Here is a 12,138-nt window from a genome sequence, read left to right on the forward strand (position 1 = left end):
CACACACACACACACACACACACACACACACACACACACACACACACACACACACACACACACACACACACACACACACACACACACACACACACACACACACACACACACACACACACACACACACACACACACACACACACACACACACACACACACACACACACACACACACACACACACACACACACACACACACACACACACACACACACACACACACACACACACACACACACACACACACACACACACACACACACACACACACACACACACACACACACACACACACACACACACACACACACACACACACACACACACACACACACACACACACACACACACACACACACACACACACACACACACACACACACACACACACACACACACACACACACACAAAGCGTTTCGGTCACTATATGGCCGTTTTTATGGGCGACTCCATATACAACGAACTACTGATATAACGAAGATTTATTGCGCCACTTTGGAGTTTGTTCTAAACGGGTTCGACTGTAATGAAATCAGAGGATGTGAATTCCCAACAGCTAGTGGAGCTGTTTACTAGCCTTGTCCCAAGCAACTAAGTAGAGGTCAATGGAAAGTGTTTTTTTTTTCAGAGAATTTCTTTGAAAGTGTTCTCTAGCGGTTGTTAAAGGGACACTTAAGAGGAACGTTAAATTGGTTTCGCCATTCTCTAAAAAGGTCTCATCTTATAAAAAATCGTGCCAATACCCTGTTATGTAATCACCTTCTGCTTGTACTTTTTGTCAGAAACATGTCACATCTGTGCAATTGTTTTTTGTGCCATGTTTATTGCGGCCTTGTTCAAAATTAACTGCTGTCAGTGTGCATGTTGACATATGCACATAAGGCGGAGCTTTTAGTCACTCAAGCATCTGTTGCAGTTCAGTCCTTACGTTAGCGTTAATTTATGTGTGCGTGCTTGCGTGCCTACGTGCGCGACTTCATAAAACTTCATGTCCCACCAACTAGCCCATTAGTTTATAATATATAAATTTAACTCCAAGAATTTTAGTATTGTTAATTTCACCATAACATGTCTCCTATTAGAAAAGGAAATCAAGTTCAAAGTATCACTTTAAATTTCGAGTGGAAATCTCCCCTAGTGACGTTGCGGATTTCGAAGTGTACTTATCGTGTTTTGGTGTTGTTGTTCAACAAACTTTTCTCAGACTTGAGATGTTACGTCTATGGGCCCCTTAGAGCTTGATGCACTACATGTCTACCGTTTAGGAACTGCGTAGGTTCCAGTAGGCACTGTCAAAATATGCGACGTCACGGCAAATGGTGCGGCAATTTTAAGGTGGCGTCGCCACGACATTTTCTTCTGTGCGTTTTTTCGCTCTTCTCGCTGCAAACGAGGTGTATTTGGTATCCTGTAATTGCAGTTTACTAATATGAGAAAAATCGTTTTGCTCTTAGTGTCACTTCGACTGCATAGTGAAAGTAACTGCATGTACTCCGACATTACTGTGAATGTTGCCTTCATTTGCACAAGGTTAATGTGCACCTAAATCAAGGCACGTCCTCTACATAGGATTTGTCTTATCCTGCATCTTTCTGGTCGGCAGTCAGTCACTCTAACCACTAAACTACAGTGGTGGTGTCACTAGTTTCCGATTGTTGCCACTCTGAAGAGTTGCTACTTTAAAGCTGAGTGTTTCTTTATGCTTGTATCTGCTCCTTTCTTGTAACCTTATGATAGATACATACGCATCATTGCATTTTGCATTTGTGTATAGATCAGTAGTTTTGTCAAGTTAAGGGTAGTTGACGTATTCGAAAGATTGCAGGTATGCCTTTTTCTTTTCATTCAGCTAGAGAAACCCAACAACAACTGAAATACGAAATAGGGCCAAAAATGATGATGTTAATTTGTCCTGCATTTTACCAAGGGTTCTAGTTGCCAACCTGCGAAAGGTGGAAGCAGCTTCCTGCGTCATATTTATCTACCACTTTGAAAAACAGCGAATTATGAGTTAGAAACAGAAGATACATGCCTCATGATTGAATGTTTCGGCTAGGTAGAGTTTGAATGAAGCCACGATGTGAATTACCACCATAAACAGCTCAAGCCAGCTGAGAACCATCTGGTATTGCATGATGGTCCCAGCAGTATCCCAGGGGGAAACCAGTAGACTGCTTTAACCAGCACAGAAAACTAGCAAGCACGCTGCTCGTAGCAATACAGTCAGCAGGCAGCTTTCTGGGACCACCAGCGGGCCAATAGACAGTGATAGTCCCGATAAAGAACCAGTAGGCACCCTGCTGGAACCAGCAGAAAACCAATAGGTGCACTGCTGGAACCAATACAACTAGCAAGGGATCAGCAGCTTCACTGCTGGTTCCATAAAAAACCTGCAGAATACCAGCAAGAAATTTTCACCTGGGGAAATAGCCGTCCAGAAACCTCGTAGTGTTACGTTTACGCCAAGGAAATGCTTATTTTCTAATCAAATCACGTATTGGTGGTTCGCATCGGTTTAGCAGAGTTCAAATTACCCCCCTCAAAATGGAAACACTCAGTTCACTGTTGCCGTGCAATTTTTGTTGTTTGCCTTGGTCAGGCTACGTCAGGCTTCGTTCTGCATTTGTTCCACGTGTCAGCGCTACTAGGGCTGTATCCTTAGGCCACTTGGACCATAATACGACCAGCATGTGAAAGTGAAGAACCCGGAAGACGAGGAAGCACAAGTTTGCTGGAAATCGCTACACGACGACGAGGCTGCCTACTGACACAGACGCCGGTAGTTCGGCGACCGCGAAGAAGCTTGGGGACATAAACAAGGTGTACCAGGCTCCACTAGAGAATTCTGCGCTCCAAGGAAACAGGATAATGGACATTGGTATTCTTTCTTCAGTGTTTTCATCGCTGGCATGTTCCGAATGCATGAACACAACACTGAAGCTCGAGGAACGCTCTCACCAAGGGATATGCTCGGCTTGTGTGGTCGTGTGTACCGACTGTGGGTTCAAGCGCCCATTTCATACGTCGAGAAAGGTGGGTCGTGCCAATGAGAACACTTTACGTCTGGTTTATGTGATGTGCCGGTTAGGAAAAGGGCATGCTGGTGCGAAAACTATTTCCAAAGTGATGAACATGCCTGCTCCTCCACGTCACTCCGCCTACGACTAAGTGTCATCTCCGCTTTCTGCAGCGGCAAGAGAAGTGGCGTCGAAGTTGATGACTGATGCTGCTGTGGAAGTTCGTCGTGTTATGGGGAGTGCCGAGTGTGGTGTTTCAGGTGACGGCACGTGGCAGAATCGTGGCCATTCATCTTTGAACGGTTGTGTTTCTGTGATTTCTGTTGAGACGGGAAAGGTTATTGATGTTGAGGCCCTTTCTAGTTTGTGTAAGTATTGTAAAGCGAAAAGCAAGTTGAGGCAAGATAGTGATTCATACCAGGAATGGAAAGCAAACCACACTTCCTGTCAAACAAACCATGAAAGAAGTGCTGGCAGTATGGAGACGGTTGGTCTATACCGAATATTTGAAAGGTCGAAAGGCAAAAACGATTTGAAGTACCTGCAGTACTACAGCGATGGTGATTCCAAAAGCTATGCCGCTGTAAAAGACATGTATGGAAAGGACAGTGTGCAGAAACTGGAATGTATTGGGCATGTCCAGAAGCGTGTTGGCTGCCGCCTCAGAAAACTGACGAAGACTGTGCGTGGACTAGGTGGTAAGGGAAAGCTCACAGATGCCCTCATTGACCGCCTGCAAAACTACTTTGGCATCGCCATAAGGGCTAATGTGGGGAACCTTTCTGCAATGAAAAAGGCTACCCTTGCCAGTCTTTTTCTGTACCTACAAGAAGCCGAGACATGGTCTGTGTCAACTTGGACCAAAAAGCTGGTGCGGATACCAAAGTGTCGAAGCACTCGGCTATGGGAAATATGTACACAAAATGGTGTGATCAACGAAGTTAAAACTGTTTACAGTGATCTGTGCTCTAATGAACTTCTAAAAAGTGCCTTTATGGAAGGACTCAAAATGCTAATGAGTGTTTCAATGGTCTAACAGTTATGTTTGCCTTGCATGATGCTGTGGCACACTTTAATTATGGCAGTGTAAGCACCCTAGATATCTTGAGGCAAGCTGGCATAGAACCAGGGTACCACACAACGAAAGGTTGCATCGCCAGGGATCACCTGCGCATGCAGAATGCTAAACGCAAGTCAGCGGATGGGACAAAACAGGCCAGGAAGATAAGACGAGCAGCCACCCCAACAAAAGGAGACAATAATACTTCGCAGAAGGGCCCAGCTATGAATCTGGTGCATTTTAAGCCGGCATGCGAAGATTGGGACCTTTTTTAAAGGCTCGGAAATCTTTGTTTGCGTTTTTCTGAAAATAACAATTTGCTCCAAATGTTGCGACGCAAACTTTCATAACGTATTTCTCAGCGTATACTTTGAACTGAAATTTTGTACAATCATTTACAACATATATGTCTGTGCAGTGAACTAGAATAAAAGAAATCCATCGAATATTTGTCAGTTCACAGCTGAATTCTCCAACTGGTTCAGTCTAAATTGGCTCTTTTTCCCCGTTTTTCGGCTTTTTAGCATTACTTCCTTGATATTCACTGCATAATATTTCTTCTAGTTCACTGCATAGCTCCAGCCATTAGTTACACAAATGTCAAAGCTTTACTGAATAAAGCCACCCATTAGTCACTTATCACAGCTGGCGTGGCTAGCACTTTTAATGCATTTTTTTACAAAGATTACCTCCCAATGAATAGATATTCAATATTTTGCACTCTAAATAGCTGGGTAAATTAAATATGACATGCTGGTTTTGAGGAAAAAGTTATTTCATCGCTGCCTGCCCTTAAGATTTTTGTTTTTGAGTGGCCTACCACCTTAAGTGTCACTTTAAGACCTTCTTACACCCCCGCAGGGGTGAATGCGCAAGCAGGCGTTTGGTGTGTAGCGACACCACGGACCCGAGCTAACGGGGGGGGGGGGGGTTTCGAATCCCTCCCACGCCTAGCCGTCCGTGGCTTTGCCGTGTCCGGGGAAAAGGGGATCCTGGGGGTTGAACCAATGCTGGGTGATTGGACCTTTAAGGCCCCCCAGTGGCGGCAACACACCCCTTTGGCCCCGGCTTCACGTAGACGGCACCCCGGGATTGACCCGCCCGGGGGGAATCGGCAGTCGCCTTTTCCTGCCTCCACCTCACATCTTCGTCTTTTCTCTTACTTTAAATCTTTCCTGTCCTCTACTCTCTTCCGTTGACTTCCGTGTTTCCTGGCGGCAAGGGTTAACCCTGTGTGGCTATCCTACCTTGGATACATCATATTCGGTTATAGTGGTGGTGTACAGCTGGCGTCTGCAGGGCGTGTGCTTACAGACCCTGCAGCGTCTCCTTGTGGGACTCCATGGTGCATGGCTGGCGCCGCTGCCGAAAATAAACATTTTTATATGGCTAGTTCCTTCCCACCACTCCCTGATCGCCCTCAGAAAAGAGGGCGCACCGATGAAGTCTTCCAGTTTTTTGGTCACCAGAGAGTATCCTTTCCCCGATTCCACGTTATCCACGCTGACACACCCGGCAAATCAGTGCGAACACTTTCACCTTTTCTTGTTTCAAAGTCTTTCACAGAAATCTTTGGCCCGGGATATAAAGCATCGAGAATGGCAAGTGGTGACCTCCTGTTGGAGCTCCGCGACCAGAAACAATACGAAAAATTGTCTAATTTAGTGAAATTTGGAGATACCAAAAATCATAGTAACCCCACACCAAACCATGAACACCACCCGTGGTGTTGTTTCAGATGATGACCTGTTAGGGCTGACGGAGGCTGAACTCCTAGAGGGTTTCAGCGAACAGAATGGCATCAACGTGAAACGAATAAGGATGAGACGTGATGGCGAAAAAGTCCAGACTAAGCACCTAATACTTACGTTTAATTCAAGTATACTGCCCGACTTCGTTGAGGCTGGGTACATCAAGCTTCGAGTGAGGCCATACATACCAAACCCTCTACAATGTTTCAAATGCCAGCGGTTCGGCCACAGTTCGCAGAACTGCCGAGGCCGCCTAATTTGTGCGAAATGCAGTGCTGAAGAACACACACCTGATACCTGTGAAAACTCTATTCACTGTGCCAACTGTAATGGGGAGCATGCCGCATACTCACGGTCATGCCCATTCTGGAAAAAAGAAAAGGAAATTATCACAATTAAAGTAAAACAAAACCTTTCATTTAGGGAGGAACGTAGGCAGGTGTCCTACCTACCAGAAACTAGCTTTGCCGAAGTGGCGCGTCAGGGGGCAGCGCCACGTTGGCCCGCGGCGGCTGTCTGGCACACGCGTAGTGAGCCGGCGGTGACGCCATCCGCCCCATCGGCGGTTGCAGCAAGTGCTGCTCCGCCATCCAAGAAAGACCCACCAACCTCCGAGTTGTAGGCCGCGAAGGTATCGTCTTTTGAGGCGAGGCCTTAAAACAAACGCAGCGCTCGCAAGAGCGCGTGTCCAGTGCCTCGCAAGAGGCAACGGACACAACACCGAGCGTGAGGGCGCAGCCAGCACCTAAGGATCGGCGCGACTCTGTCGACCGATTCAAAAAAGAAAAATCTCGTGTCACGGCCCCTGGAAAGGGTCCGTTAGCTTACTTTCCATCCTTGAGCACACAACACAAAACACATCTAAAATGGACACGCAGTGGAATGCCGGATGCCCATTTAATAACCTAGATGATATCAAAGACTGGCTTAATGACTATCAGCCAAAAGTTTTCTGTGTTAGAGAGACTCATTTAAAGTCGACTCATGTGGATTTCTTAAATCAATATGTGGTTTTTCGTAAAGATCGAAATGGTGGCAATTTCTCTTCTGGAGGTGTGGCCGTCATTGCACAAAGAAGCGTAGCATGCCAGCACATTGTGCTACAAAGCTCTCTTGAGGATGTGGCAGTTCGCGCTATTCTATTCAACCGTCTTATATCTATATTGCTCGATCTACATAGCCCCTGACGAATTATTCAATAAAACGGAGTTCAAAAAGCTTGTTGATCAGCTTCCAGAACCATATGTGTTAATTGGAGATTTTAATGCTCACAGTTTGCTATGGGGTGATACCAAATGTGTTGCGAGAGGTCATGCAATAAAAAACTTTCTTCTCGCATCTGGAGTCTGTCTGCTCAATAAGGCAAAGCCAACATACTTCAGTACAACACACAATACATATTCATGCATAGATTTAGCTATTGGGTCACCGTCACTCCTACCTTACTTAGACTGGAAAGTTATTAATAATCCATAAGGAAGTGACCATTTTCCAACTCTTTTAATAACAAAACAACGGGATGACCAGCCGTCTTGTCCTGAAAAGTGGAACTTTCATGTTGCAAACTGGGTGAAATTCAGAGAGCTATGTACACCTCGAAGAGGTAGACCATTTGGAAGTAGAAGAGATTGCCTACTATATTTCAGAATATGTTCTTATTTGTGCAAAAAAGTGCATACCGCAGTCCAGGAATGATAAGGTTAACACAAAGCCATGGTGGAATCGGGAGTGTGAAGTTGCTAAAAAACGGTAAAACAAAGCATGGAGGACTTTTTCTCGCTACCCAACAGCAGAAAACTTGATAACCTTAAATTGTTGCAAAGCGAATGGCAGGCGTGTTCGCCGTATAGCCAAACGGGAAAGCTGGACACGCTATATATCCTCAATGAACTCCTACACAGACGTCAGCAAGGTTTATAATAGGGTGCATAAACTTAAAGGACAAGGCCGAAATCCCTTTCTTTGGTGAATGACTGCGGTGATAAAATAGAAGAACAGGTAAACGCTCTTGGCGAACTCTTCGAGAAAATGTCAAGCTCAGAAAACTATACCACTAAGTTCTTACGCCACAAAAGCATAGCTGAAAATGTACCTCTGTGCCCGAACAAGCCTGTATCAGACGGATACAATAAACCACTAACACCATAAGAACAGAAGCTTGCCTTTGGTTCCTGTGGATGTTCTGCTCCTGGTTCTGATACAATTACCTATGAAATGATCAGAAATCTCTCTGATGAAACCCTGAACTGCCTATTAGCACTTTACAACAAGATTTTCAATACCGGCATGATACCATCTTCTTAGAAAGAGGCAATAGTACTACCAATCCTTAAACAGGGCAAAGATCCCTCTTCGGTAAATAGTTACAGGCCTATCGCCCTCACAAGCTGCCTACTCAAAGTGTTTGAAGAAATGATTAACTGCTGCTTGGTCTATTACTTGGAATACAACGGCATATTGGAACCGTGGTAGCCTGGTGTGATGAGTGAAGAAAACGACGACGGAAATGCGGGGCAAGGCGCGTGTAATGTGCGCGTGTATGTCAGCAAATCAGCTGATGACCTGTGGGGGCCTATAGAGGTGGCGTGCCACGATTGGGCCACGGGCGACCATCACGTGGCAGTGGGCTTTGTGGTTGGGGACGAGCCGAAGCAGCGGCAGACGGAAGACAGCGGGCCGAAGTGTCGGACGCAGGCGAGCCAGGTTCCGGCCAGGGAACGCGGCCGTCCACGCTGCTGCCGTCCAACCACCAGCTGGGGCGGCATTGCCGGCACGAGTACTGCATCTCGGGGCGCGGCCTGGCCTGCTGTTCTCTTCCTTGCTGAGGGCATCGCGGATCTCGGCGAGGCGTCCCCATGGTCAGCCGTTCGGCACAGTGATGAACGTGGCCTGGCTAATGGTCACGGTTGCGCTGAGCATCGCGTCTCGACGCAAGCTGTTCGCTGGATGGGCTGGCCATTCCCCGCATGGAGCATCGCGTCTCCGATGCGGGTTGACTGCTCCGTAGCCGCACCCATGCCATCAAGCGCCGGTGTCACCAGAGCGTCGCACATCGGCAAGGGACGAGCGAGACGTTCTGCCGGGCGAGATGCGGGCGTGTGTTCGGAGGACCACGGAGCCGGGTGGGGTTCAGGGTGGCCGAGGATCCAGGTGCCAGGAGAGTTCTGGCTGAATCGAGGATCGCCGAGCGCTGCCGAGCCGTACCGAGCGACGCGCCAGACTCGGACGTGGGCCGCGAGCTCATGAGCTGCAGTGTGCACCCGAGGGTACCTGGCGGTGCCCTGGCCAAGAAGAAGGAACGTGGGAAAAGGAGCTCGAGCGTGGAGGCCACGAAGGCAGACGAAGCAGTGCGCCGCTCGAGAGGACGAGTTCGTGGGAGCGTTCCTGAGCCGGACGTGGGACCCGTACGTGTCGGCCAGGTCGAGCTCCGGCGTGTTCGTTCGGGGTCGAGTCCGCCGGCCGGTACAAGGTGCAAGGACGGGGCCTGCTGAACGGCTCCTGCCTGGGTGCAGTGGCCGGGAGCAGGTTCGTGGGCGAGGCCCACCGGGCGTGGTCCTCGTGAGCCGGGGCCTGACCCTGAACCTCAGGAGTTGCGACCCTGACTGCTGGCCGCGATGTCCGACTCAACGGCGCTGCACACGGTAGCGCATCCGTGTGCCGTCAGCCGTTCCAGCCGCTCCAGCCGTGCCACCTTTGCCCTCGCGCATGTCGACGATCGCATCATGTCGGGATGACGGGGACCCAATCTGTAAGGCAGCGTTTTCCTCTTGCGAACTGAGAACTCTACGCGCTGGACTTGGAGTAAGAGTAGCCGCGAGCTCTCCGCATGCTAGAGGTCTGACTCTCGTACATGTTGCATGACGCTTGGCGTGTAGGGTCGGACATATAGTTTTGTTTTCACCTGCCACTTCGTTCTCTAGTGTACAATATAACGCTTCTTTTGTTCGCATCCATTGTTGATGTTAATCCTTTTTCGTCCGCTATCAACAAACATAGTGACGAACGTTCCTTAACCATCACACCGGGTTTCCGTACAGCTAGATCCACAACCGACAATCTTGTCCTCCTCGAGTCGTATATACGTGACGCGTTTGTACACAATCAATACTGTCTAACTATTTTCTTTGATCTTGAGAAGGCATATGATACTGCCTGGCGATACAGAATCCTGCAAGATCTACTGTATTTCGGAATATGTGGCAGGTTGATTACCATCTTAAAAGATTGCCTGTCTGAAAGGAACTTCCGTGTAAGAATTGGTACAGTGTCATCGTGCATATTTATTCACGAAAATGGAGTGCTGCAGGGAGGAGTATTAAGCTGCACACTATTAATAGTTAAAATGAACTCTCTTCGCTCTGTTATTCCACCTGCGATATCGTACTCCGTATATGTGGACGACATCCAAATTAGTTTCAAATTGGGTAACTTGAGTGTATGCGAACGCCAGATACAGTGAGGTGTTAACCGTATCGTGAAATGGGCTGATGAGAACGGTTTGAAGTTTAACACTGACAAGACTACTAATGTGCTTTTCTCGAGACGACGAGGTGTGTACCCTGACCCCTGCATACTAATGATTAGACAAAACATAGTCATCGCGAAAGAACAAAAATTCCTCGGTATAATTTTTGATTCCAAACTCACCTTCATTCAGCACATAAAACAGCTGAAAATAAATGTCTCAAGACCACGAAACTTTTAAAGATTTTATCGCATCAGTTGCGGGGGACAGACAGGCACTGTCTCATATCTCTGTTTCGAAGCCTGGTTTTGTCACGCATAGACTATGGATGCATAGTATATCAGTCAGCTTCAAGGACAGCACTGAAAATGTTGGACCCTATATGCCACTTAGGTATCCGGCTGGCACTTGGTGCCTTCTGTACCAGCCCTATTCACAGCCTTTATGCAGAGTCAGATCAGTGGCCACTAGACTATCAGCGCACGTATCTAGGAGTCAACTATGCAGTTAAGATCATGTCTCTGAAGCAGCACCCATGCAAAACACTTATGAACGATGTGTCTACAACCCAGTTATACCTAAAGCGTCCTTCTATCGCGCCACCGTTTCTATTGGCAATAAGACCTGCAGTAGAAAAACCTGCAATTTTTTTCAATGACTTAGAGGAAAGTGACCATGTCGAACACATCCCTCCCTGGCAGCAGTGTCCAGTCACTTGTGACTGGTCTTTCAAAGACATCAAAAAGGAAAGTTGTCCAAGTGCACTCATTGAGCAACATTTCTTTGCCCTTGAACACAAATATCGTTCAACTGCGTTCTTCTCTGATGGCTAGAAGTCTCAAACATCTGTATCTTGTGCAGCCTATGGACAAAAGTTCTCGGACACCAGAACCATGCATACACATACCAGCATTTTCACAGCGGAAGCCTATGGTATCCTGCTTATTATACAACACATTAAACAACACAAGATACAAAAGTATATAGTGTACACAGATTCTTTAGGTGTTGTCAGAGCCCTGTCTTGTGGCAAGTACAGCAAGACTCCTACTTTCAACAAGCTCCTTTACGAAATCTATGCAGCCTACGACCTAAATCTTTCTATTGTTATTTGCTGGGTTCCAGGTCATTCTGGAATTGCGGGCAATGAAATAGTGGAGAAGAATGCACGAGAAGCCGCTGGTCGGCAAACCATAGATATAACGTCTGTTCCGGGTATAGATCTAAAACCTGTTGTACGTAGAGGTCTACGCAACCACAGGCAAGCTGAATGGGACAGAGAAGTCGACAACAATTTCCACCTTGTAAAACCCCAACTGAAAAACGTTATCCCCCAAAAACTCAACAGGTTCGCCGAAGTCATTCTAACACGGCTCAGAATAGGCCACACTTATGCCACACATAAACACCTATTGGCAGGCACTGATCCACCTACTTGTATACACTGTGGAGAGAGTCTAACCGTTTTGCGTGGTCTCATACAATGCTCTGTGCTTCACCAAGCACGACTGACCCATTTCAGGGAGCTCTATTGATATCACATCCCACTTCATCCAGCGCTGTTTTTATCACTTGATGCAGTGGTGTACCTTAAGAGACTTCTTCATTATCTTAAGAAAGTCAAATTTTTAACAATGATATCATTCCGTCCTAGCCACCAGGCTGCGCCTCAAGTGTGAGGTACCACCTGGGGCATAAAAAGTATGTCTGAGCCTTCGCAGTTCTTGCTCAGGCAAGGACTTCAGCTGCGAGGGTCTTGGGCCTTGCAGACTAATTTATCATCACAGACTTCAGCCAACGAAATGAAGTTTCTTTTTCATCAAAGTGACATTCTTTAAATGCAC

The sequence above is a fragment of the Rhipicephalus microplus genome, chromosome 3 (genome assembly GCF_043290135.1).
Source record: "Rhipicephalus microplus isolate Deutch F79 chromosome 3, USDA_Rmic, whole genome shotgun sequence".
NCBI lineage: Eukaryota > Metazoa > Arthropoda > Arachnida > Ixodida > Ixodidae > Rhipicephalus > Rhipicephalus microplus.